Source organism: Dermacentor albipictus, chromosome 2, assembly GCF_038994185.2.
Source record: "Dermacentor albipictus isolate Rhodes 1998 colony chromosome 2, USDA_Dalb.pri_finalv2, whole genome shotgun sequence".
NCBI classification, from domain to species: domain Eukaryota; kingdom Metazoa; phylum Arthropoda; class Arachnida; order Ixodida; family Ixodidae; genus Dermacentor; species Dermacentor albipictus.
Window position 1 is genome coordinate 156,821,460 of NC_091822.1, and position 6,119 is coordinate 156,827,578.

Here is a 6,119-nt window from a genome sequence, read left to right on the forward strand (position 1 = left end):
GGTGTCACTGGACGGTCTCCTGCGTTCGGAACGTGGCGTTATGATGACAATAAAGCCCCTCAATTTTCCAAAAGTAGCGCCATTCTTAGATCTTTCCGCCACCCCGCTCACCCAGGCGCTTCCTCCTCCACTCCTCCTGTCGCCCCAGCCTCCTCCGCTCCCCCATTGGCCAATCTGTGTCACGTGAAAGCGGGCCCCGCGCTTTTGTATATTTTTTTCTTTCTGGCGCAGAGCAGGCGCCGCGCTTTTGTATATCTTTTCTTTCCAGCGCGCTGCGACCCCCAATCTTGGGCCTGCGACCCCCATTCTTGGGCCTCCGCGACGAAGTACGGCAGGCGGTTTGAAGGAGCGCGGTAGTTTTATACAATGTGTTAGGGCCGAGTGCTTAATTGCGATGCCGTGCTGCTGCGCCTACGGTTGCCACAACAGACCCAGTGACGGCAAAAAGCTTTTTGTTTTACCATCCGCCGGGCGCAACGCAAAACGAAGAAAAGTGTGGATTCACAAGATCGGGCGGGCTGACTTCGAGCAAGTGGCAAAGAACGCGCGGCTTTGTGAAGTGACACGGCTCCTACAACCTCTTCTTTTGACGCCCGTGTCAAAACGGGCCCGTGTCCAGTGCATTGGGGGTGCGTTAAAGAACCCCAGCTGCAAAAAAAATTAATCCAGAGCCCCCATTATGGCGTGCCTTATGAGATCGTGGTGTTGGGATGTAAAACCCAAGAATCAACTTTTCTTCTGTCTTGTGTGCCTTGACTGTTCCAGTTAACGCAACACTGCTTCCTTGTGAAAACTTACAACGCAAAAAAATACAGACGCACGTAGTACACAGAGATAAAATTAGCATTTCAACAAAAGTGTTGCTGGTGCCAATGAGGGAGGGGGATAATTATTTTCTGAACCTCTTTCCAGTTGTCCCATCAAGTTCCTTCTTTCTTTTCTATCAAATTCTAACCATTTGCACTGTAATAAATAAATAACGATTTCATATGCTGGTACGTTGTTAAAATTATCTATACCGGCTATGTGTGAAAACGTTGCTCATGGCCACCACAACCTGTGCATGAGCTAAGTACATTTGTAAAAGGCGCGGAACAGAAACGGCCCTGCTGCCAGGCATTGCTGACCGCAGACAGTCGGAATCTCTCACGCGCCGGCCGAACAAAAGCATCCTGCAGGTACGTAAATTAACCTACGAAACCACGTGCACATACTTTCGCGCTGTCAAAACCTGAAACTCTGGTAATTACTCGCGTGTCTGAGCACACCGCGTGCTTGTGTCGTGTTTCAGCAACACGAACTTTCAACGTGCGCGCGCTTTACGCCTTAAATACGCCTTGAATAATGGTGCTTTTCTCTATTTCTTGCGCAAATCCGACACGACATTCTTAAGGCCAGTTACCGACTAACAAAGCAAGATCCAGATTGAAAAAACTGCTCCGCAGGACTCGAACGAACTTTTCCGCGGATTTCCTCCCGTAGCATGTTAGCCGTCGTCTGCTACGGCAGGCCCACCACCAGCGGCGCCACCGTCGAGGCCGCGCCGAGCGGAGGAGGAGGGAAGTGAATGGCGCTACTTTGGGAGATTGAGGGGTTTTAGATGACAAGCGAGCGTAGCGCCTCGCTTCGGACGGTGAGCCTTTTAACGAAACGAAAGTTGAACGCGCCACATCATAGATGGCGCTTTCTGTCTCTTAGCCTGACGGACGACATTGTGCGGACGACATTTATGCGGACGACATTGTGTTGCTCGCAAACAAGCAAAGTGATTTGCAACGTCTGGCTAATATCTGTGGACAGGAAGGCAACAATTTAGGTTTGAAATTTAGTGTTAGAAAATCAGGTGTTATTGTATTCAATGAAAACAGTGAACAGACAGTGGAGATACAGGGCCAAGAAATACCTCGGGTAACAGAATATAAATACCTTGGTATATGGATAAGCGAAGGCAACGGATATATGGAAACACAGGAAAAAACCATAACAGTCAAGGGGAAGAGAAATGCAGCCATAATGAAGCACAGAGCGCTATGGGGATACAATAGGTACGAGGTCCTCCGAGGTATGTGGAAAGGGGTAATGGTTCCAGGACTTACTTTTGGAAATGCGGTTGTTTGCTTTAAATCAGGGGTACAATCAGGACTCGACGGGAACCAAAGGTCAGTGGGTCGCCTCGCATTGGGCGCTCACGGGAAGACTACAAATGAAGCTGTGCAAGGGGATATGGGCTGGACTAGTTTTGAAGTGAGGGAAGCTCGCAGTAAAATTGAGTATGAAGAACGGCTGAGGAATATGGAGGAAAGTAAATGGGCTGGGAGAGTGTTCAGGTATCTGTACAGGCAAAACATTGATTCACAGTGGAGGAAAAGAACTAGGAAGCTTACCAGCAAGTATGCGGCCTGTGGGGTGGGCCACACAGCAACAAAGAAGGTCAAGCGGAAAGTCAGAGAGGCTGAATTAATCTCATGGGTGGCGGCAATGGAAAAGAAACCTGCCATGAGTAACTACTTAAGGGGAAAAAACGAAATTAGGAAAGAAACCATTTATGACAACTCAAAGGGAAGCTCATTACTTTTCGAAGCGAGATCGGGATGCCTTAGAACACGCACGTATAAAGCGAGATATAAGAAGGAAGAAGAAGCATGTGCTTGCTGCGGTAAAGCTAGGGAAACGACGGAGCATATTTTATTAGAATGTGAAGACATCTATCCAGCGGTCGATTTAGGCACCACTGGCCTCCTTGAAGCCCTTGGGTTCAGCGGGAGCAGTGGTAAAGCAAACAGGTCCGCAATAGACATCAGTAAGAGGCGATTGGAGGATTGGTGGAAGAAAAGTAGGGAAACGACAAAGGACGGAGACGTACAAAAGCACAGTTCGCAATAGGGTATCAGAAAATTTGGACGTGGTAGTTCATAGTGTGTTTTTTTTTTCTCATGGGTTAACCTAGGTAGGATATTAGGCAGCATAGTAGCAAGAGCTTGGTGGCGCAAGCCACCGCCCCGTTCCAAAGGGGACGCTCATAACATCCATCCATCCATCCATCCTGAGTACATGTTCTCAGGCTAAGAGAGAGGAAGCGAATAAATTCAGTGGCGACGTAGCGGTAAATGCGAGAGAAATGCATCAGCATTACGTGGTACCACTTTGAGATCCCGGATGCACGATTTAAGGCGCTTTCACCGCATTGGAAAGTGTTGTTCAGGAGCTCACTCGACATACGTTCTATCTCTTTCGAGGAGCGAATTGCATTTGACGGTGGAGCTGAGCAAGGAGGTTTAAAAAGCCAAGCTGGAGTGGCAGTCCCAGTTGTTTCTTACCTATGGCACAGGTGAAGCCAGAGTTTGACAGCTGAAACTTCTCGCAGCTCACCTCCTTTTGGGCAGTTATTGCAAATGCTAGGGGCATTTGAAAATAAAAACTCGAAGTTATTGCCTAAAATGTTATTGCCTTTGGCTGCCTATTGATGCCATGATGCGCCTTAAAATTTGAAAACCAGAAAATAACGTTTAAGCTTCCTTCTGAAACCAGTGACAGAACGAAAGGCGTGCAACGATATCTGTACGGGTAAATCAAGCATCCTAAGTAGCACTGAGTGGAAAGAAAGCGCTTCGTATATTCCCCGCTATTTGCTAACGTTACTTCTTGCCTATGGTAAGATGGCGGCGGTATGGCTTCATATTTGAGACGGCATCTCCTCTCAGGCAATTTCCTTCTTTAAAACCTCCTTGGTGTGGAACAGATCACCATCATTTGCACACACACACACGCACACACAGATAACAATACATGTGGGATGCAGAGTGACATAAATGTAATTGATTGCTTTCTTTTTTAGCAATTTCGCGATTGCTTTCGTGAGGCAGTATAATTGGTGACTACAATCGATTACATTTGTTTACTGAAGCAATTGTATATCTAATCAATTGTCTTTCTTTCTGTAACATGTACGAATCGGGACCACTTGTATTTCATTAGTGCATCACTTCTACTGCTCTATTGTGCATAAGAGGCTGAGACCCCTGTCAAGCTATTGTCACAGACTCCTGCCTATAAATGGAAATAAATTTGAATTGAATTTACGCGGAATATTTTATCTCCGCCATTTAAGGTCCTCACCTTTTCTCTATTTTAGAGGTCAGCGAATATATCGATATTTAGCTTGCGAATCGAATATTCTTCGCTATTCCATTCGCATTTGGCTCGACAATTCACTATTCGAACTTGTCGAATATTTGTTTCTGTTCGAATGGTATAGCACCGCCAATTGGAGTCCCGAACGAGATATTTCTCTGGTTCGGTCAAGGCCGATGCCAGTTAGGACTGTTTCGAATAATTCCGTGTATAGTGCCGGATAGTCTTGGCTATCGCGCAGAGGCATGGGGCAGAAACAATTATGCTCAGTCATTTCCAATCATTAAGAATGTTCTGACTTTTGGGGCAGATTATATAAGAATTTGATGTCTCGATTCAGGCGACTCAATTTCTCGTGTGTTCGGTCTGTCCACGGTGGCCTACACTCTGCTGTGCTGTAGCGTCTCGCCTGTCTCGTTCAAGGAACACAATCCACGCTCATCTGGCGACTGCTGTCCCCTTGTTGTATTACTCGTCGCTGTCGTGGCGTAGCAGATAACCGTAGGCAGTCATTTCTCATTTAATGGCCGCTCAGTTCACCGGAAGTTCACTTGTGGGCGCCAATAAATGCCCTCACCGAACAATGTAAATAGATGATTTTTTTATGCGAAGCATATTACTGGAGCTCAACCCAGCTCCTCAGGCACGGCGGTGTCGCCTTCAATACCACGTGACACCGTGACGTCACGACAGAGGAGAAACGGGGCTTCAACTCGCGCCGTCGCTCGCGGCGTCGCCTTCAAGGCTGACCACGTGACACCGTGACGTCACGACAGAGGAGAAACGGGGCTCCAACTCGCGCCGTCGCTCGCGGCGTCGCGGCGGTATATAAGCAGCTGCGCTTGCCTCTGCTAGACACTCACGAGGTGAGATGCCTCCTGGAGACAGAGCTGCTCGTTGGAATGAGAAGCGAAGGTTGCGGCGTGCTACAGAGACTGTTTCTAGGTGGCTTTGCTACGGCGCAGCGACTACGCGCCCCGCATCGGACGCGGTGAGCGTCGAGCAACGCAGCGTTCGGCGCGACAACGAAATGTGCGCCTGAGCAAGCGCCGCACGCCTGAGCCGACGCCGACGACACCGGCTTTTCTGCGACACGAGCTCCTTAACGCTGTCGCGTTAAAATAAAGGCTAGTATGCTTCGCATCCTCGGCTTAACCTTAGCTAAGCCACAGCCAGTTTTTTCTCAAGCGCTTAGATTTCTGTTGGAACTGAACTGCTTCACCGTTTACGTGGGCCGATCTTGAAGATATTGCAGTTTAACACAGGGGGCTATAACCGCACGAGGGTACGGTACCACCATGACGCGACACGATGCCAGCTGGCGGTGGTATGCTGGTGGCAATGGGGAGCGTTCTCGCATTCTTCCCTCGTGACAGCTAGCGTCACGAGGGAAGGGACGCTGTCGTTTAGACAATGCGCCTTCTTTGGGGGGAGGGGGGGGGGCGTATTCTGCAAGTGGACATGTCCATTGCATCTGCTGCTGGAGTTCTGATTGGCTGGGCTGTGGTATGCGTCATAAGGTGCTCTTCCCCCAGCAGCCAATCAACGCTTCAGCAGCAGACGAAATGGACGTGCCCTCTAGGTGAACACTTGCAGGATAGCCCCCCCTGGTGGTCGCAGAAGTTACGCAGGGTTCCGAACTGGTTCTTGAGGAAGTGACGCGATCGAGCTACCGATTGTCTCCCGCGTACGTACGTGTAAGGCACGGTCATAAGGGGAGAGCCTCCCATAACACACAGTGCAACGTAGTGCCACAAATAACGACCTCCAAAAAGCACGCTAAACTCATTCGTGGGTTGGAAACGGCGTTGGTTCTGCATAGCTTCTATCAGACAGACTCCACAGAAACTATGCGTAGGCATTAAAAATATACATATATTTGATACTCAACTCGATGTTCGGACGTCGTTTCTCTCGAAATCTCGTAATCGATTCGATTCGGAAATGCCGCTATTCGAACAACCATACTTTCTTTGTTTCTTTCTCTT